The sequence below is a fragment of the Beta vulgaris genome, chromosome 7 (genome assembly GCF_026745355.1).
Source record: "Beta vulgaris subsp. vulgaris cultivar EL10 chromosome 7, EL10.2, whole genome shotgun sequence".
Lineage (NCBI taxonomy): Eukaryota > Viridiplantae > Streptophyta > Magnoliopsida > Caryophyllales > Amaranthaceae > Beta > Beta vulgaris.
The window spans coordinates 39,746,695-39,770,014 of NC_079208.1; positions in this window are offsets into that span (position 1 = coordinate 39,746,695).

Below are 23,320 nucleotides of genomic sequence, written 5' to 3' on the forward strand. Positions count from 1 at the left end.
ATGTCAGCTATTTGATTTTCAGTTGGACAAAAATCAACTTTGACTAATCCCTTCTCTACATTGTCTTATAGGAAATGATTCGAATGTGAATATGCTTGACCCTAGAGTGATGAACTGGATCCTTAGATTGGCAAATGGCACTAGTATTATCATAGAGTATAGGAACGCAGTTAAATTTTATGCCAAAGTCACGTACCAGTTGCTTGATCCATAATACCTGACAGCAGCAAGCAGCAGCTGCCACGTATTCAGCCTCGGCTGTGGAAAGAGCAATTGTGTTCTGTTTCTTTGAGCTCCAAGAAACCAAGCTTGATCCTAGGAACTGGATAATACCCGAGGTGCTTTTGCGATCACCAAGTCTCCAGCATAGTCAGCCTGACGGATATAGTCTTACTAAGTCAAAGATGTCACTTCGAGGATAGAACAAACAAAGATCATCACTTCCTTTCAAATATCTAAGAATCCTTTTGACAGCTGTCAAATGAGATTCCTTAGGATTTGATTGGAATCTAGCACATAAACCAACACTAAAGGAATATCAGGCCTACTAGCAGTTAGATAAAGTAAGGAACCAATCATACCTCTATATAGTTTCTGATCTACGGACTTACCACTTTGATCCTCATCTAACCTTGTACCTGTTCCTATAGGAGTATGGTTTGTTTTTGCTTGATCCAGTCCATATTTTTTCAATAACTCCTTTACGTATTTTTGTTGATGATCATTGTTCCTTTTTCAGTTTGCTTGATTTGCAAACCGAGAAAGAAGTTTAACTCTCCCATCATGCTCATTTCAAATTCACTACGCATTAACTCAGCAAATTCTTTACAAAGAGATTCGTTAGTTGCACCAAAAATTATATCATCCACATAAATCTGAACCACTAGGATGTCTGTTCCTTTGGATCGAAGGAACAGGGTCCTATCAACTTTTCCTCGTATAAATCATTAGAAAGTAAGAATTTTGAAAGTCTTTCATACCATATCTAGGAGCTTGCTTAAGCCCATAAAGAGCTTTATCTAGCTTATAGACATGATTCGGAAGATCCGGGTTTTCAAAACCAGGAGGTTGTTCCACATAGACGTCTTCAATAAATATCCATTTAAAAAGGCACATTTGACGTCCATTTGGTACAACCTAAAAGCCATGAATGACGCAAAGGCAATCAAAATTCTTATTGCTTCTATTCTAGGTACAGGAGCAAAGGTTTCATCAAAGGCAATACCTTCTTATTGATTGTACCCTTTGGTTACGAGTCTGGCTTTTTTTCTTATGACTGTTCCATGTTCGTCTAGCTTGTTCCTGAAGACCCATTTCAGTCCAATCACCTTTTGGTTTTTAGGCTTGGTCTCAAGATGCCAGACCTTGTTCCTTGGAACTCATTCAGTTCCTCTTGCATGGCGTTTATCCAGTCAGACTCCAGTAGGGCATCATTGTGATCTCGTGGTTCTGTCATAGACAAAAAGGCATGGAAAGCACATAAATTTTTCAGTTGGAATCTCGTTTGAGTTCCCTTTTCAATATCACTTACTATTAAATCCAATGGATGGGATTTCAGGTGTTTCCAAGGTCTTGGTTCAAATCTCCTTGTCTCTGCTCCTCCAGCTTGAGGAGCTTCATTCGTCTCGTCTACTGGATGAATTTCTGGTGCCTGTTCCTCCTGTATAACAGGATCAGGAACACTATCTCTTCTTCAGGAATATGTTTTTTGTCGGTTCTTGTAGGTGTTAGTTCCTCATCAATGTTTAAAGACTCCTCAATACGAGTCAGTCCTATTTCAAAGTCATTTTCATGACTTAGTTCCTGCAGAGAGTTAGTTTCATCAAAAACATGGACACTTTCCTCAACACACATTGTTCGTTTGTTGTAAACTCTATATGCTTTACTACTTAAAGCATATCCAATAAAAACAGCCTCATCACTTCTAGCATCAAACTTTCCTAAATTGTCTTTACCATTGTTATGTACAAAGCATTTACAGCCAAAGATTCTAAAGTACGAGATATTGGGTTTTCTTCCTTTGAGAATCTCATAAGGGGTCTTCAAGACAATAGCTCTTAGCATGACTCTATTGATTATGTAGCATGCTGTATTCACTGCTTCAGCCCAGGAATTCTTCGGAAGATTGCTTGCTATGATCATTGTTCTTGCCATGTCCTCCAAAGTGCGATTCTTCCGTTCTACCACGCAATTTTATTGTGGAGTTCTAGGAGCTGAGAAGTTGTGATCACGACTCATCAAATTTGGAGTTTTCAAACTCCTTACCATGATCAGAACGCAAGTGCTTAATTTTAAAACCACTTATTCTTTGAGTTCTTTTTGCAAAGTTAACAAATTCATCAAATGTCTCATCAAATGTCTCATCTTGAAAAATCATCAACTATAACAAGCACATATCTCTTACCAGATCGACTTTGGATTCGAACAGGGCCACATAAGTCCATATGAATCAATTCAAGAGGACTTTGTGTACTTACCATTTTCTTTGATTTGAACGAGGATCTAACTTGTTTACCTTTTGCACATGGTCCACAAACTTCATGTTTGAGACTTTGATAGTTGGTAATCCAACACCAAGTCCTTACCACTTAGCTTCTGGAGAATGCCATACTTGCGTGACCACATCTTTTATGCCAAAGAAGTGGTTCATTGTCGACGGCACTTAAACAGTTAGATTGTTCCTAGGAACAAGGTTGAGATCAACAACGAGGTGTTCCCTTTCCTTGTTCCTTCAGAATTTTGGTACCTGTTCCTGCATTACTTACTACCAACACTCATCAGTAAAATTTACACTGTTCCCTTTGTCGCAAAATTGAGAAATACTAAGCAGATTGTGTTTTAAACCCTCGACCAAAAATACATTATCTATGGAATGTGACTTAGACTTTCCTACCTTCCCTATTGCTACAATGTTACCGGAAGATTGTCTCCGAAAGTCACAGTTCCTCCATCATAGGCTGAAAGCGAGAGAAATTCTCTTTATCTCCTGTCATGTGTTTAGAACAACCGTATCGAGGTACCACAGGTTGTTCCCCTCACTTTAGCCTGTATCAAAGCAATCAGTCAGTGGTAGGAACCCAGTTTGACTTGGGTTCCTCTGTCGGGCTAGTATTTCTCTTAACTTTCCAGTACACTTGCTTAACTAAGTGGGTGTTCATTTCAATATGTTCTTCTCTGGAGGAACAGTCAGACACTAGGTGTCCACTGTTCCCACAGTAAGAGCATATTCGGCTGCTTGGAAGATCAACATATTTTTTCATTTTGTTTTTCTTCTTGTGATTGAAACCTAACCCACTTCTTCCTTCATTTTTATATTTTTGTATCCAACTCACTGGATCAGGAAGTTTCGTTCTTGAAGATTCCATTTTCTCTTTAAGTACCAGATATTTACTTAAAACTTTTTCATGTTCGAATTTTAACTTTTCGAACTCGGATCTGGTATTTATAGAGGAACTGGTTCCTTCAGGAACGAATAGTTTCAATTCAGCCATTTCCATATTCAAGAAAAATTTTCATTTTTAGCATTTTCAAAAGCTTCTCGAATACGTCGGTTTTCATCAAAGACTTCAAAGAATCTTTCCTCAATGTTTGCATTCACTGTTTTAAACCAATTTGAATGTCCTTTGGTGACTTCTAAGGCTTTTTCTAAATTTTCTTCTCTAACACAAATGGCCTTGTAGTCATCCAAAGTTTCCAAAAGTAGTTTTATTAATTGATTCTTTGAAAGTTCTTTTAACTCTTCTTCAATAACATTTATGCGTACCTTGTTGTTTGGCAAGTCTTCTTCCTCGTCTGTTTCGCCATGAGACATAAATGAGTTGTCTCCTCTTCTGGTTGTTCTTGCTCCTCGTCTGAATCCGATTCTCCCCAGGCAGCAACCATGGCCCTTCTCATATCAACTTTTGAGAAAGGTTTTTGCTGTTCCTTTCCCTTCTCCTTATATTTTCCTTTGCTCTTTTCATTTTCCCAGAGAGGGCATTCCTTTATAAAGTGATCCGGACTTCCACACTTGTGACATCTTAGCTTCCCTGGCTTTTTCAAGTTTTTTCCTTTGTATTTTTGTTGAAGAACTTTTTGAATCTTTTCACGATCAGTGCTGCCTCTTCATCATCAGTTTCTGAATCCTCCAGATCATCGACTTGAGAGCCAAAGCCTTAGGCCTATTAGAGTCAACTTCATGAGTTCCTAGATGATTTCATGAGTCAACAAGGAACCGAAAGTTGCTCGATATTGAATGTGGTGAAATCTTTTGTTTCAAGCAGGCAGTGACCTTTGCCATCCATTTTTCATCCGAGGAAGACTTCGTAGAACTTTTCGTACTTGTTCCTCGGAGTGATGATCTTTCCTAGGATTCAAGTTCATTAATATGTTGGAGAACCTTGTGAGCATCTCTTGAACAGACTCCTTAGGCTTCATTTGAATAGCTCATATTTGTGCATGAGCATGTCAATCTTTGACCTCTTGACTTCTTTGTTCCTTCGTGAGTAACTTGAAGAAGTTCCCACATTTGCTTGGCTGATTTGCATCCCATGATTCGATTGTGTTCATGGGGACCAAGACCACAGTGGAGAATCTTTTTGGCCAAGTTATTCATCTCCATCTTGTCGAAGTCATCTTTATCATAATTGGAGAGAGGCTTGGGGATTTCTTCACCTTTTTCATTTTTCTCTGTGAGTTCGAAGTCACCAATCTCTATTACTCTCCAAACTTGATAATTTTCGGCCTTGAAAAAATTTCCATACGATTCTTCCAGTATGGATAATACTTGCCATTAAACATGGGTGGACGCTGAGTTGAGTAACCTTCTTCCAATCTTTCTCCTGATGTGTTCATCGTTTCCAGGAACTAGCTCCTCAGTGTTAACTGATTTTGGAGGAACTAGGCTCTGATACCAATTGTTAGTCTTGGACGAACACTTAAACAACTACAAGAGGGGGGTGAATTGTAGTTGGAGAGATTTTCAAACTTTTTGCGAAAAAAAAGAATGATTGTAAGAAAGAAAAATTGCATGAAATAAGAAAGAACTAGGAACACGAGATTTTTACAAGGAAAACCTCCTAGGCCCAATAGGAAGAAAACCTTGACCACGAGGGATTTTGACTCAATTCTCTTTAATAACTTTAGGCTAAAAGACTCTCTTTCGTACAACCTAAACTCGGACCAACTCTGTTCCACTAGGAACTAGTTCCCTGTCAGCTTGTTCCCCCTGAACAGTTGACTTTCTCCCTTGACTTCACTCGAAGTCTTTTCTCTTTCTCTTTTTCTCTCAAAATGATTACAGACTTAGATTCACTCAACCCAATCTATAATACATCAATTACTAAGAAGAAGAAAACCGAATGTACTTTCACTAAAAATATTACATAGAAAATTCTGAAAGCATACTTAAAAAGATCGTTACAAACTACTATATGTAGAGACCAATCTTCTCGAGTTCTTCTCCACGATCTTCTCCAAGATCTTCTCCGTGATCTTCTCCATAATCACACGTAGCTTCAGCCACTTCTCCCATTGATATGTCCGTTGAATTTTTACCGTTAGCAGTTGGTTAGTTAGGCTTCCACAATCTCAGCCACTAACACACGCGCACTTCCACGTTCACACGCCTTGTTAATAGGTTGGTTGTTGTGGTTCCTAAATTGTAGGAACTACCTCAACGCATCTATTTTTGAGCGCTTGTTTAGGTTAGATTTTGGCGGCTCCTTGTTTATAGAAAAATCAAAAAGGCTGCACACAAACTAACTAAACAAAATATTATGGAATCATAATATATCAAATTTTTACCTCTATAATATTAACAGTTTGTCACAAATAAAGTTTAACAACTTAATCTTGATTACACGCCTAATCAATTCTTCATAAGTTATTTAACATATTATTTGTGAAGTCTAAAAATAAATAAACTAATTAAAACTGAAAGAATAAATCTAACAAAATAAAATAATCAAAACAGAAAGAATAAATCTAAAACACACAAAATTAAATCTAACTAAAAACGGATTAATAAAATAAACTAAAATCAAATAAACTTTAATTATTTGTCATTATCAAAATAATGAAATAACAAATTTGACCATAAAAAGTAGCCCCCCATTTTTCTAATTAGAGCATGCCGGAGATTAGAAAAATAGTCTTCAAGTCTGATCGCTGGTCAGTGTCATTTTCAGCCTCGCCTTCTAGGGTCATCATACCATTGTCGTATAATGGCTTTATTTGTTATCGTGCTTGCTAACGTAGTTCAGCTTCAACGATAGATGTTGCATAACCACCCATACATGAAATGTTCAAACATTTCTTGAAGTCCTACTGATATCACGAATCATTGTATGGTGTCCTTAACATTGTTTCATGTGCTTAGGCTACATAGACCTTGCCTCTATTATCATGATTATCCATGGTGCTAAAGTTATTGACGACGGGTGCCTATGTTTTGAAATTTTGAGTCATGATGCCTAATCCTCATGTTGAATCTGTTGCCTGGGTCCTAACGCTTGAGTCATCACAGAATGTTGCACAATTCTATCGTTTGTGTCAACTGTTCTGGCGTCAAGGCCATCATGAGATGCTAGAGAGTGTTATTCGGGCAACAAGGCCATTTGAGCGTTGTAGGACAAAGTTTGATGATAAAGTCGTCTCAAGTGTGATGGAACAAAGTTTGGCGATAAAGCCTCTTGAGATGTCAAATAAAGGACCTTTTGGCGGCAAGGCCATTCGTAATGTCCTAGTATGATGTTAGTCTACATGTGCTAACCATTGAATTACTTTCATGACGTCGTGCAAGCGTTATCACCCCGTTTGTATTAAACACATATGTCATGACATATAAAATACTATAGTGGTGTGAACATACGCTTATTTTTATCTCATGATGTAATGTTTTAACTTAATAATTGAAGTGATCATCGTTAGTTGGTTTGCCGACATGTATCATGAAAATCTATGTGCTTAGCTGGTTAGAAACTAAAAATGAGTACCTTAAGATTGATTGTATGTCACCATAGCTAGTAGATCATGTGAGCCTATGTCATATGATATTATTGACGAGATGCATTTTCCATAGTTTTGAAATTCTATGTAATCAACGTTTTTGAGATCACTGTTAGTCCTTGTGTCATTCTAGTGCTTAGCGACTACTCGCGTCCTCTAGTGACATGCATTAGGTGGTCTAGAGATATGTGTCGCGTCATCTTCTGATTAGCATCGTGTCGTCAAAATATAGGCGTCGCAACATCTGGTGAAACAAATGAAACAATTGCAATGAATAAAGTGAAACAAATGAAATCAACAATGAAGAAGGAATGAAATTACTTGAAGATTAAGTGAGGACTTTAGGATTGATTGTTTATTGATGATGTTTTGATACCCGTATGGATCGTCACAGTGCAAAGTTTCAGGCCCATTCACAAATTGGTTCTTGTCATGACTTTCATGATTGTGATCATAAGCATCGTCATCTTTGAATTTGTCATCATTGTCATGACTGTAAGCATATACGTCGCATATATGCCGTATCGTTGATAAAATTATAAATGGTTCAAGCAATCTTGGTGAAGGGATTAAAACCTGCAGTTGACGTTAGTTCAAGCAAAAGTAATAACCTCTTTGTCACTTTCCAACATAGAATAGTTGTCCTTGAGCTAATATAGTATAAATACGTATGTTATAGTTAAGTTAATGGATGATTTACGTATTAAGTCTTCTTCCCATTCATCTGGACTATTGTAACACCCCGATAATTCTCTCTTTTCCAAAATACCTTTTCAATATAAAACTTACAGAATCATCAAAGCATTATCGCATGTGTGATAACGTATCGGTTTATTCAGAATTTTGTAGCGAAAAACATATAATTAAACCTCAGAATTTAAATATAATAAATAACAAAATAACTTTAAAACCAAACAACATTATTAACTTTTAACTTCAAACCAAACTTAAATGTAAATGTATCTACTAAAACAATAAATATATCAATGTGCTACACAAGCTCTCCATTCCCCAAACCCCAAGATGAATCATCTGCACACCTGTAGATGTCAATGCACTAAAGAATCTACTCACCAAGAATGGGTCATCACAGGATCAATAAGGCAAAGCCATCATCAACAAATAACAAATAAAGTACGTAGTCAGCAAAGCTGAGTACTACATAATAAATAAATAAACATTCCTAACATGATACTTGTTTATGCTAAAATTTATCGCTAACGATGAAATTGAAGTGTGTGGGACGTGTCAACCAGATAATGTTAAGGTCAATGCGACGAAAGAATGCAAAGGGGAGTCAAAGGGGATGAACACACAAAAATGGTGACGCGGAAAACCCCAATGAAGATGGGTAAAAACCACGGGTGGTTAGAGATCCACCAAACTAATATCGTTCACTATCTTTCTTTGTGACTGAGTGTCATTTATAAGAATGCCAAGTTCACCTTAGTGTCTTTCTCACAATGTTGCGTAAAAAACATGAAAATGACCTCTCTCTCTCTTTTATATGCCTTTTCTTTCCTTTGGCTCTTTCCCAACGAATACAACAATAAATCAACTCATTATTACATTGCTTTCCTTGCTTAAATCACGGCGATCTCCTTCACTTATGTGCCAACGTCTTGACCCACGCTCCTTAACGGCTGAATTTAAGGCTGGTTAAACTCTTCCCTTATTTAGCCAGACCGTTACTCATTTAGTGTTCCAGCTTCAAATTCCACGTTGCCTGCTACGTCTTCGGGTCTAATTTTCTTCGTCACTGTGCCGTAGGTTGTCATGTCATCGTGTCATTGCGTCCTTGCGTTAATGTCAACCTGTAAAAAATTCAGCCATAACAGTTTGCCCCCAATTGTTGAAATCGGGGTGACACAAAGCCCATGAGACAATTGTAAAAAATTCCTTTAAATTAATCAAAGAAGTTCTGTCTAAATCGTTAGGAGATCAAAAAATCATAAGCTAAATCTTTGCACTTGTCAGTTTTTAGAAAAAATTCCGAAGGGAACATAAGGAAGGAAAAGGAATCCTCTCGAACGGTTTATCTTTGGCAACTCAAGAGTCGCGAATTGCAAAAAGGTAGTTTTTTTGTTTAAAATGTCGTTTTAATTATAACCGTTGGTCCCATTGTCATGATTACTTTAGTTGGCATAAATAACTAAGGCGGTTTTTTAAACAACTCAATCCCCACTTCCAATTTCATCAAATCTTTCTCTCTCTTTAAGTAAGGCAACTTCCTTAACTCTCTTTATTCTCTCCGCCGGGAAATCGATCGCTGACACCAGGTAACTTCGCACTTTCTCGCTCTTTTTTCCTTTGATTCGCTCTATCTTTTCTTCTTCTACCGTTCTCATGGCTCCAAGTAGACGCAGTATTAGGACTTTTGTGAAAAATCAAGGGAAGTCGAAAGGAAAGGAGAAAGTTGTAGAATTAAGGGTAGAGAATGAGGACGAACTGTCAACGATGTCAGAAGAGGACCTTTTAAGATTTTTAGACTTAGGAAATTTGCCTGAGAGTACTGTCATTAGGAATGCCGAACCTGACGAACCTCCAGAATCGTGTCCCCAAAAATGGGTAGTGCTTTACGAATACCCTTTAAAAATAGGTCTTAGGCTTCCTTTTACCCCCCTGGCAAGGGATTTGATGCAGATTTACCAGATCAGTCCTGGACAAATCATGCCCCAAGTCTGGAGGATTCTTAGCGTCATCGACAGGGTGACAGCGTCTTGGGAAGAGGCCTTCACCCTTCACGACCTACTGTTGCACTATGAAATTAGGGTTAAAGCAAAAATAGGATAGCTCTACATGCAAAAGCGAGGTTAGAACCTCTGGTCGGGGGAATTCAGTCAAACGACAGAGGTTGGAAGAACAGGTTTGTGAAGACTATAACTTTTAAATTACTAATCGTCGTACTTTTTGGGTCGCCTATGGGGGTGACCATTTACTACGTTGCTTCTGAAAAAATTTCTTATCCTAGATAATCTTATGTCTCTACTGTGTGTCACATGCATGTATCCTAGTCGTTATTCTGATGTTTCTAAAGGATTAATCAGGCGTTCTATAGGCCATCCTTGGTCGCTCAGACGTATCGCTTGGACTTAGTAAGAGTCATAATTAGTCATACGGACGTATCATTTGGACTCAATAAAAGTCATAATTAGTCATACTGACGTATCGTTTGGACTCGATAAAAGTCATAACTGATCGTTCAGACGCGCCGTTTGGATTAAACGACTTCTTAGAATACACATAGGAAATACACAAAACTTACATGTGCCCGTCAGGGGGATGGCTGAAATGTCACCAATAGCTATGATTTTAAAATGACTGTGCCCCTGTCGTTGCATCGGCTGAGGTAATGGTGGAAGTCGTTGGGACGTTCATAAGTTGAATGTGGACAACTTGCCTACAGCTTCAACAAATACCCCGTGAGAGAACACTATGGTCGCTAATCACCTAGCGAACCAATTATAACATTACCAACCAATCCACTTCTCTATGCATATATGTTTTTTTTTTCTTTTTTTTGTCTGAAAATGAAAACAAAGCTCGCCACTTGGCTTTTAAAAGTAGTATCGTTTGAGGTGCGTGGCATTCCAACTACGAGGTACTGAGCTTCCGTCATGTCGAACCAATTGGTAGGCTCCATGGCCTACTACTTTACTGATTTGGTATGGCCCTTCCCACTTCTGGCCTAGTTTGCCAGCGTTAGCCTCTTGTGTGTTTTGGAACACTTTTCTTAGGACCCAATCTCCTTCGACGAAGAACTTGGCTTGAACATTTTTGTTGAAGCTCCTCGCTACTATTTGCTGTTGTGCTGCCATGCGCACCAGCGCTGCATCGCGCAATTCCTCAATGGTATCTAGGTCGTTGATCAATTCGTCGCGGTTCCGTGGTTCCGTCGCTAGGCTGCATCTCGCAGTCGGGACGCTCACCTATGTTGGCAGGACAGCCTCGCAACCATAGACTAATGAGAACGGAGTTTGTCCGGTGGCGGTGCGTGGTGTTGTACGATTAGCCCACAAGATGGAAGGCAACGCCTCCGCCCATTTACCTTTCTTTGCTGTGAGCCGTTTCTTCAAAGAGTCAATTATCGCTTTGTTGCTGGATTCGGCCTGTCCACTAGCTTGCGGGTATCTTGGTGTTGACGTTAGCAACGCTATGCCCCACTCATCGCAGAAGCGTCTTGTTTCATTGCTAATGAACTGCGATCCGTTGTCGCATACTATCTCGGATGGGACACCAAATCTGCAAATGATGTTAGTGTAGATAAAGGAGATCACTTCTTATCACGTACCTGCTGAAAAGATCCTCCCTCAATCCACTTAGAAAAATAGTCAGTTAGTGCCAACATAAAGACCTTCTGTCCTGGGGCTGGAGGTAACTTACCCACTATGTCCATTCCCCACTTCATGAAAGGACAAGGTGTTAGAGTAGGTTGCAAAGGTTCACAAGGTTTGTGCGTCATACCTGCATGTCGTTGACAACTATCACATTTGGCGACATACCTTGTTGCGTCCTTCCTCATTGTCGGCCAATAATAGCCCATGCGCAATACTCTATTAGATAAGTTGCGCCCTCCTGAATGATTCCCACAGGTGCCATCGTGCATGTCCTTCAGGACTTGCCCCACTGCTCCTTTTCCAAACAACGTAGGTAGGGGCCTGCGGCGGACCGTTTGAAGAGTACTCCCTGAATGAGGACGTATCGCGACGCCTTGAATCGCATTCTGCGTGCCTCCGCCTTATCTGTTGGGAGTACATCGTTAGCAAGGAAATCATAAAATGGTTTTGTCCAACTGAACACTTACCTCGTCACGTCGGGTTACTTCCTGACGCGGGACCGTCTATATTATTGACACCCCACGACTGTCTCGAAGTTGGTCGGTCGTGGTTGCGACAGCGTCTCCAATATTTTAGCGATGGCAGGGTTTGTCAAGTGAACAATAGGGACGGACGTAAACGAAACGTCCCTTAAAGAAGATCCGAGGTTGGCCAATGCATCCGCTTGTGTATTTTGATCCCTAGGTATCTGCAAAATATCAAACGAATTAAATACTTTACTTTTACTCTGAGCTATTTCCAGATACATGGCCATTTTAGAGTCTTTTGCTGGAATTCGCCTTTGACTTGGCTGACTATCAGCAGTGAATCGCTGAAGACTTTCAACGCTTTCGCTCCCATGTCTTCTGCTAACGTCATTCCGGCTATGAGCGCCTCGTATCGGCTTCGTTATTCGTCGCTCTAAATTCACAGCAAATGGCTCGTACTATCTTGCCCCCTGTGGTGACTTTAGCACAATGCCTAGACCAGCGCCAGAAAATTAGAAGATCCATCGACGAACAATATCCAGTATCGTCGTTTACTTGGTTAATCCTTGCCTTCGTCGTCTGCGAGCTTTCTAGCTCTGGGCTAAAGTCCGCCACAAAATCTGCCAAAGCTTGTGACTTGACAGCAGTCCTTGGATGAAACTGGATGTCGTACGCGCTGAGTGCTATTGCCCACTTGCTCATGCGACCTGTCAATTCCGGATGTCGCAAAACAGACTTGATAGGATAATTAGTCATTACGACTACAGTATGCGTTTCAAAATAATGCCTAAGCTTCTTAACAGCTACGACTATAGCTAAGATGAGTTTTTCTAATGAAGAATACCTGGTCTCCGCGTCTAGCAGAGACTTACTGACATAGTAAATTGGTAGTTGCTGGCTCTCCGCCTCCCGCGTCAGGACAGCGCTGACGGACACGTTACTTACCGCGAGATAGAGCTGCAACGTTTCCCCATGTTTGGCTTTGACAGCAATGGCGGCGTCGCCAAATAGTTTTTCAGCTTTTGCAACGCATCTTCATGTTGTTGCGTCCATGCGAAGCCCTTGTTCTTTCTCAGGACGTCATAAAACAGATGACACTTCTCAGATGACCGGGATGAAACGATTTATGCGGCCACGCGACCGGTCAACTTTTGTACTTCCTTGACGCTTCGTGGGGACTGAATGTTGATGATGGCTTTATTTGATCTTGGCTGGCCTCAATTCCCGCTGCGTCACGACGTACCCTAGAAATTTTCTCGGACACTCCAAAGGTGCACTTAGTAGGATTTAATTTCATGCATACCTTCGTAATACGTCGAAAGCCTCCGACAGGTGTTGAATGTGATCGCTGCTCGCTTGGATTTGACGAGCATATCATCGATGTACACTTCCATGGTGTCACCCAGTTGATCTTTAAACATTTGATTAACTAGTCGCTGATACGTGGCACCTGCATTTTTCAAACCAAAAGCCATAACCTTGTAACAATATATACCTTTATCAGTGACAAACGCTGTCTTTTCCTGGTCGTCCGGATGCATCAATATTTGGTTGTACCCGGAATACGCGTCCATGAACGTTAAAAGCTCGTGACCGGCCGTCGCGTCGACCATTGCATCTATATGAGGAAGAGGAAACGGATCCTTAGGACATGCTTTGTTTAGGTCTGTGAAGTCGATGCAGACTCTCCACTTTCCGTTCTTTTTGCTGACCACCACGACGTTAGCTAACCAATCTGGGTATTTTACTTCGCGGATCTTTCCGGTATCGATCAATTTCTGGACCTCATCATTGATGACCTGGTTCCTTTCAGGAGCGAACTTACGTCTTTTCTGCTTCACAGGCTTGTGAGCGGGATCGACGTTGAGCTTATGCGTGATAACGTCAGGACTGATACCTGTCATATCTTCATGGGACCAAGCAAAACAATCTTGGTTAGCTTTCAAGAAATCGATTAACTGACCTCGTATCTCCTGTGACAATGTCGCTCCGATTCGAACGACACGATCGGGGATGGATGGATCGAGCATTACTTCATCCACGTCCTGCTCGCTGGGCGCGTCGGGTGCTGACCCATCCTTTAATTGCTAGATAGCTGCCTTTGGGGGCTTGAGCGACGAACTATAGCATTCCCTTGCAGACTTCTGCTCGCCCTTTATTTCTTGGACCCCCCATTTGGTAGGAAACTTCAGCGACTGATGATAGGTTGAAGGGACGGCCTTCATCTTGTGTATCCATGGGGTACTGAGAATGATGTTGTATGCTGACGGGCAATCTACGACGTTGAATCTGGTTGGGAGGTTGACGCCTTTGGCTAGCGTCGACAGCGTGATCTCCCCGACAGTATGTTAGGCCTCTCCACTAAAACCTACTAAAATAGTAGATTTTTTAGTAATATCTTTATCACACAGACCCATACCTTCGAGGGCCTTTTGAATATGATGTTGATTGAGCTGCCCCCATCGACCAACACTCGCTTCAACAGGCAGTTGCTGACAGTCAGGGATATGACTAATCCGTCATGATGCTCCACGTCGCAGAAGTGGTCGTCATCAAAGGTTATGGCCATCGCTTCGAGCTTGCGCTCCTCGGCTGACCTGCAAGATTTATAAACGGCGGACGAGGGGTACCCTCTTTGCTGCCTTTTGGCTGCGGAATACGTTAGTCACATCATCAGATCCACCAGAAATGACGTTAATTACCTTTACGTGTGCGGGCGACGCAGGAGGTCGGATTGCGCGGTATTTTTTCCAAAGGACGCTTTACCTTTGTCGCTCAGAAGGTCCTTAAGATGCCCCTTATTGAGCATGAACGCGACTTCGCGTCGCAACGCAATGCACTCCTCCGTCTTATGCCCATGATCATGATGGAACTGACACCATTTTGACTGATCTTTTTGCGCCTCGGGGCGGTCGCTCTTCTTCGGCCAACGAACTGGCGCTCCGATTCTAGCTAAGGCATTCACAACGCCTCCGACGTCGACGGAGAACCCGTAGGAATCTAAAGCAGGGAACGTTGGCGACTCCGTCCTTGTGCTGTTACCTGCACTTTCTGCGATGTTAGTAACATTGTTAGTAACATTGCTTAGGGACAAAGGCCTTCCGATCAACGGGAGTATCCGGCGCGCGTCGGGTGGATATGGTGTTGAGGATGGCGTCGTCTTCCTCCAACCTCATTTGTGCTAATGCTCGCGACTTGACTTCCTCGAACGTCTGGCACGGGTACTTCGTCTGGTGATTGTATAGCTTCGACCGCAAGATTAGTCCTTTCCTGAAACATTCAATAGCAGTCTTAGTATCAAGATTTTTAATGCTAATCATTTCTTTGTTAAAGCGATTATAATAATCGCGAACGGATTCTTTGGGTCCCTGCACGACGCCATATAGGTCGCTCGTTTGCTTTTCCAGGCTGCGACTGCCTTCAAACTTCTCATAGAGCTTATTGACGAGGGTGGAGAAATTGCCAATGCTTCCTGGCTTGAGAGATCCCAACCACTTGAGAGCGGGACCGGTGAGCATGGCTCCGAACGACTTACACATGCATGCCTCTACTAGATGCCAGGGGATCGACGCTTGCCGCATCTGTTGCTTGTATTGCGCGACGTGGTCACCCGGATCGGTTGAACCATCATAAGTAGCAGCTAGGGTAGGCAGGTTGAGCTTTTTTGGGGAGCACAGCTCTTGAGGTCCTATCAACGAACGGTGACTCTGCATAGCCGTCGGGGTGCTCCACGATGCCTGGTGTTGGGGCTCCGGAGAGCTGGGACATGAGCTTCATCAAGCGCCTGTTCTGTTTTTCGATCTGAGTCAGGCGCTTCGTCATAAGGTTTGTTTCTTCTCCACCTTGGCCGTTTCCTTCGTTGTTCAAGGGCTCTTCGTCCTCGGGCTCTTCATCATTTTCAGGTTCTTCATCATCCGACTCAGAGAGATTCCCCATATAAGGGATATCATTCAGATTTTCTCGACGTCGGGCTTTCGAGGCCTTGGACGATGCTAACTCCTTTTGTAATTTCTGGATCCTCTCTTGCGATGTCGTAAAGTCGGTAGTTAGACGCTCGTTAACTTGCCTCATTTCGAGCATCTCTGCTCTCATTTGCTCGTACTGCCTTTGCATTTCCTCGGGGTCAGGTGTTTCTCCCATTTGACAGATTTTGAATAGTAGATGGTCTGGTTATGCCCCACGGTGGGCGCCAAATTATTTATGCTAAAATTTATCGCTAACGATGAAATTGAAGTTTGTGGGACGTGTCAACCAGATAATGTTAAGGTCAATGCGACGAAAGAATGCAAAGAGGAGTCAAAGGGGATGAACACACAAAAATGGTGACGCGGAAAACCCTAATGAAGATGGGTAAAAACCGCGGGTGGTTAGAGATCCACCAAACTAATATCGTTCACTATCTTTCTTTGTGACTGAGTGTCGTTTACAAGAATGCCAAGTTCACCTTAGTGTCTTTCTCACAATGTTGCGTAAAAAACATGAAAATGACCTCTCTCTCTCTTTTATATGCCTTTTCTTTCCTTTGGCTCTTTCCCAACGAATACAACAATAAATCTACTCATTATTACATTGATTTCCTTGCTTAAATCACGGCAATCTCCTTCACTTATGTGCCAACGTCTTGACCCACACTCCTTAACGACTGAATTTTAAGGCTGGTTAAACTCTTCCCTTATTTAGCCAGACCGTTACTCATTTAATGTTCCAGCTTCAAATTCCACGTTGCCTGCTACGTCTTCGGGTCTAATTTTCTTCGTCATTGTGCCGTAGGTTTTCATGTCATCGTGTCATTGCGTCCTTGCGTCAATGTCAACCTGTAAAAAATTCAGCCATAACAATACTAATAAATATTAAGCAGGGATAAATAACAACATAACAAATCTAACAATCTGTAGATAACTTGACCTGAACTAAACTTTAACAATTTTTTTATTACTTTAATGGAATAGTCATTGGACCGAGTTGTCTCATCTAAAAACCATCCTTCAGCTAAGAAGACGAAATAAATGCGCGACTGCATATTCCATATTGACCTACGATATCGAGGAACCTTTTTAGTAAAAATAGGAACAGTGATCAATCGAATTCCCAGAAAAAGCCATGACACGACCACTATGTATCCCAACTCCTGATTGTCCAACTTCAAAAGTGCACCAGTCTGAAGTTCATTGCTATCCAAGTTTCACTTTACACAATTTACCAAAATTACTTAATATGACACACAAGCAATACAGATAATATATAATCAAACACTCAAAACTTTATTCCTTTTTATCTTAGGATTAAATAATTGATCATACAACTTACAAACCAAGATTAATTCCTTCTTATTTCAATCCTTCTTATTTGTTGAACCTTACCAACAACCAACTTACCTTTTAAAGGTAGAAATTATCAACTTACCAAATAATGTCCACAGTCCTCATAGAGTAGTGAAAATATTAATATAAGGGAACACATGATTCAATCATGATCCAACTAATAAATATATTAGTATGTACATACCTTGTGTAGACAAATTGATAGGCCACTTTTAACAACTTTAGAAGTCGCCTGCAGAGAAATCTCCGCCTAACACAACTAATAGAATTTATAATCATACTCCAAATAGATTCCGGCAACTTTAAAATACTTTAAATTCCCTTTAAAAATATTTAAAATATTGTTTTTATCATTAAAATTATTACAAATATTCCCTAGCATAGTACAACTATACTAGTCATGAAAACCCTTAAAACTCCATTAATAACAATCTTTTTAAAATTCCAGCAACTTATAAATTATTAAAACTCCCTTTAAACATACTTAAACATGGTTAAAGTCATAAGTTAAATCAATTTTATAGTTTATAACATACTACTATTGTAACATCCCGTCAAATACAAAGAAGAGTGGACACTAAAGTAAAGAAATAGTGCAACTAGCGGCAGCGGAAATACCACTAAGACGGAGATGCTACTCCGGAAGTAGAATATGAAACTCAAGATAAGAATAATCCTTCAAAGACAAATATTCAACTTCCGAAATCGTATATAAAAAGGGAAATGAGGTCCCATACCCTCATTCCTACAAGTCTCAAAACAACGTATGATTTCCAAAAGAAACCTCAAAATAGAGAAATCCAAGCCCAAAAGACAACTAAAAATCCATGGTTCCAAAACATGCGATAAAAACAAGAAGGATAGCTACTTAAGACCTACTAAGTAACTAGTCCTAATTCCTACTTCAAAGTGCTCGTCCACTATGACTAGCACCACTTTCTTGCTCACAAGGTTAAAACGCACAACCCCGATCCAAACCGTGACGATCCTAAACAGCATCACCATTTGCATAATAAATCAACAACTTCCACAATCAGTTGGGAGTAACTAGTAGTTCTCCCAGCTCAAATAGAAACAGATAATGAAATTAAAAAAATTAAAAGCAACATCAAAGAACACATTATCAAGATATCATTCTCACTACGAGGTACAAATAGTCATAAGCAACCAATAAGGAAATCCAATATCACACCAACTCCCGGTCAACCATGCAACAAATGCGGTCAAACAAGCTCAAACACAACAGGCCATGCCGTCTGTGAGTAGAATCATTGGACCATGCCGCCCAAGGCCTACGGTGCATATTCGAGGACCATGCCACCCGTTCGGAATAGCTAAATTCTACGAATCATACCACCCGTAAGTGAACCAATGGACCATACCGCCCAAGGTTAAGTAACCAATTCCTAGGACCATACCGCACTTAATTAGGATAATCAACTCAAGTTCCTAGGACCATGTCACCCTTAGGGTCATCAATCCAAATTCCTAGAACCATATCGTTCTTAGGATCACCAAACACAAATTCCTAGAACCATACAGTTCATAGGATCAATCCAACGCTACAAGCACAAGGTATACACAAATCCATCTAATCCAACTTTCATAGGAATACACAACAAGGTATACAACCAACAAGGTTCAAATGTGAGTATACACAACGAGCACAAGCCCTCAACACACTCCAACCAAATAACCATAAGCTACGCAACAAAATTGGGCACATACCCTTAATATAATTACTAAAACCTACCCAACTTACTCAAACATGCTTAATAAACATGCCTAAGACCATCCATCAACAAATAACCCTGTTGTAACCAAATTTGGAATTAAAACAAAACACGCGAACAGGGAAAAATAGGCCCTCGTCGCGAGGTGCGACAACTGTCACGAGTCGCGACACTTTGGCCGTCATTAATCGTTACTTCAACCATTAGTATTATTAGATTTTTCTTCACTATGATGAAGTATTGAAGAACATTTTATTTTTATTAGTTAATGTTGGTTAATCTGGGTTAGGTAAACCAATAATACTAATGGTTGAAGTAACGATTAAACCATCATTAATGTCACAGTTGTATAATATTACTAAGTATAGGGTTATTTTGAAACTCAAAAGAAAAACGGTTTACCATTGCAATTGTTCCATAGTACAGGGTTACCAGTGGGAATTTTGTTAAGGCATGCTTTGGAAAATATTTGAAATACTGTTTGGATTTGAAAAATGATTTTAAATGGGTTTGAGGAACCCAAATACTAATTGGACTAGGAAAAAGAACTTCTAGTAATGTTAAGATTGTATTCATCAATCCTATTCATCATTCAATCCTACTTAAAACCCAATTGTGTTTTCCTAGGAACCCAAATACTAATTGGACTAGAAATAATCCAAACTATGGGGAGTACGTTCTCAAAATAATCCAAACTTTTAATTATCCTATATATAGTAGACCCACACAAAATTCTCTCTCTTCCCTTCCACAAGAGAACTGGCCATCACTTATTTCCTTCTTCCTTACGTTTTTCCGTTCTTCTTTCTTTCTTCTCTTTCAAGAAATACTTTCTTCTTTACCAAGAAATACCATAACTCCACCACCGCCACTATTCACCGCCGACCACTGCCACTAAGCTGTCGACGCCGCTGCTGCTGGTCCTTGGACCGCGACCTCTTCCTTGTTCTCTTTTTTGTGGTGGTTTGATTTCTTTTATTCTTCCTCAAGTTTTGATTAAAGATTATGTTTTTGTGATTTTTTTAGTACATTAGAAGCTCTACTCTACTTTTTTAATGATGAATCTATGCTTATATAAATTATGTATTGAAAGAATAAAAATCAAATTTGATTATTATGTTTTAATTGGGAATTTAATTATCAAAGCATAGATATTTAGGGTGTTAAAGATTAGAAAATCATAGTTGTAACACCCCAAAATTTCTCTGAAATTTTCGCGCGTTAATTATTACTATTGAGTTTAAAAGTATATTTTTTACTAATATATTTTCCGATAAGTATAAAAACATATATTTTTACACCTACATCTCTGTTCGATAATATTTTAATTCATTTGTAATGTGTTTTTATGTGTGGCATTGTTCGTAGGTGTACAATGCTCGTATCTACGTTAATTATATTAAACGGGCAATGTAGTGCTCGTGTTTGTGCAAAGTGTAAAATGTGATAGTGTTGTAAGTACGTAATTGTATTACGTTAATTATTATAATTTTCAATTTATAAAAATATTCACTAATATATATATATTATTTTGAAAGTTTTACTTGGTGCCTGAAATGTACATTGTACTAGTGTTTTCGTACATTGTATTATTTGTATTAGAGGGTCTGAATTTCTGATTTTATTCATGGTTTATGAAGAGTTTTTAGATAGCCATATTAAGCTCTTGTAACGTCGGGTTAACCAAGAGTCATCTCTTCACTTACCTCTCTTAATACACCTTTTAATGACCATCTCTTCACATTCTTTTTCTGAAAATAAAAGTCGATCACAACAATTAACTCATACTATCATGTCCCCCTGTGGCGACTTTAGGAAAAAACAAAGGTGTTTACATATCGATCTTAGTTTCGGACTGAACTTAGCAACAAAATTAGATGACGCTTGTCACTTTGGGATGTCCTCTCACGTTAACTGATAGTGTAGAAACTCGATGCTATGATCAATTCTTTATTCATCCTCGAGAACTTTATTTTATCTCAAAATAAACTGATTGTTGCAGCTAGTCATGACCGAAGCTGGAGGATAATAAAATGATACCTATTATGGCTTATTTTTACAGATTGACATTGACACAATGATCCAACGACTTTGACGTTACGACGTGAGACTAGCTGCAGTAATGTGACATGAAGACTAAGTCAATGAAGTCAGAAACTAATAATCCGAGAAAGAAGGAATCGAGCTATATTCTGCTTGTCCAACAAAAATAAAAGAACCCAGCAATTGCACAAAACAAGAAAGTAGCTACAGTAACGCGAGCATAGCATAGAGGAACAAACAAATCCTTAAAAGAGAAAACGGTCATTTAAGGCCTATTTTGGTCTTTTCGCGTCCAATTACTAGATTTTGAATCATTTAACCCAAATTATTTTTGAACATGATAATATAGGTATAAAATAACTAGTTTGTAGATTTTTAGGCTTGCATTTGTTGTTGGTCGAATTACGGGAACGTAAACATGATTTTAGGTCTATTCACGTCCAGTTTGAATTTCTCGAGTCATTTAAACCCAAATTCATTTTGAACATGATAATATGAGGTATAATATAACCATTGTGTAGATTTTAGGCTTGCATTAGTTCTTGGTCGAATTTCATGAACATAAATGTGATTTTAGGCCTATTTTGGCCTTTTCGTGTCCAAGTATTAGATTTTGAGTCATTTAACTTCAATTTTTTTTTATGAATATGACTATATAAGGTATAATATAACTAGTGTGTAGATTTTTAACCTTCAATTGTCGTTGGTTGAATTTCGGGAAGGTATATGTAATTTTTAGAACTTTAGACTACGGTAAATGATTGAATTATTATAGTATGTATTTTATTCCTTGGTTGTTTTACAAGGTTTATATGAATAGAAGTTTGAAGGGCTTCACCGTGGAGGAGTTAAATGATGTTCGCAATAAGTTGCGACTTACCTTTGTGACGATTGCTTATGAACGTTGTGGGAGGATTATTTTGTGATATTATTTTTCCTAATATATGTACACTTTATCAATTTTATGTACGCTTTATACATTATTTCAATATATTTTAGATTTTATTAAATTTTTTTTTATTGCATTTCGGTTATATTTTTCCACTAGTGAGAAAAACACAAAGTAAGAGGGTGTGGGAGGTGATCTATGGGTGGGCAAGGGAGGGGTGAGGTGTGGGAGGTGGTTTATGGGTTGGCAAGGGTGGGGTGGGGTGTGGGAGGTGGTTTATGGGTTGGCAAGGGTGGGGTGGGGTGGGGTGTGGGAGGTGGTTTGTGGGTGGACAGGTGTGTGGGCATGGGTGGGGTGGGGTGTGACAGGTAGGCCGGTGGGTGGGGCAGGGGTGGGGTGGGGTGTGGGAGGTGGTATATGGGTAGGGAGGTGGGTAGAAGGTGTGTGGGTGGGTAGGTGGGTAGGCAAGGGTGGTGTGGGGTGTGGGAGGTGGTTTGTGGGTGGGCAGGGGTGGGGTGTGGCAGGTGGTCAGGTGGGTGGACAAAAGTGTGGGGAGGTGGGCGGGTGGGTGCGCAGGGGTGCTGGGAGATGGGTGGGGGCTGGCGTGTTGGGGGCAGCAGGGTGTGGCCTGTGGGTATTGCTTTGAAAAAAAATTCAAAAAGGGTTATGGTTTTAGGCATAAATCGCAGTCCTTCTATATTTAAAGGGCTTTGGTTTATAAAAAAACGCAGCCTTTTTGATTATGAAGGGCTGCGTTTTTTATTAAACTGCATCCCTTATAGGGTTGCGATTTTTCTGCCAAAACTGCAGCCCTTCAAGTGCTGAAGGGCTGTGATTTTTTTTTAAAAACGCAACTCTTCCTTTTGGTTGAAGGGCTGCTGGCCAAAAACGCAGCCCTTAGGGCTGTTTTGACTGCAACCCTTGCATATTTTTCCACTAGTGATTCGAGCCATAGTTGAAATACTTCAACAACATATAGAGGTTGGCAAACAACAACTTTTAGTTTTTTCCCAGAACACGATACAACCTAATAGGTCTCCAACGGATGGTGGTTTAGCCCCCGGTTTCCTCTTTGCCACCTTCGATCACTACAATCAGGTTCATTCGGAGGCCCTCTTTAGAATGGATTGTTCATGGATCAAGCATACACAAAGGGGAGCGGTAGCATGGGTCGCTGATTTCCCAGGGGTAGCTTCCTCAACAAGCCATGCTCAAAGATTTTTAGCTTCCTCTGCTTTTCACACGGAAGCTAGAGCATGCCTCCTTGCTCAATTTTGGACGCGACACACTACTCTCTCATGTATCCTAATCTACACCGATTCCGCTCTACTTGTTCGACTATGGCAATCTCACACAGCCTCAAGACATTTCGATCCAACATAAGATTAATGATATTTGATCTATGGCGGAATTTTTTAATTGGTGTCGTATCGTCAAGGTTCACCGGAATAATGTTGCTCCAGCCCATGAGTTAGCGACTCTCTATCGCATGTCTAGTTTGCCATTCCTTTAATATTGGTTTTGCTCTTTTTACTTTTTTTGT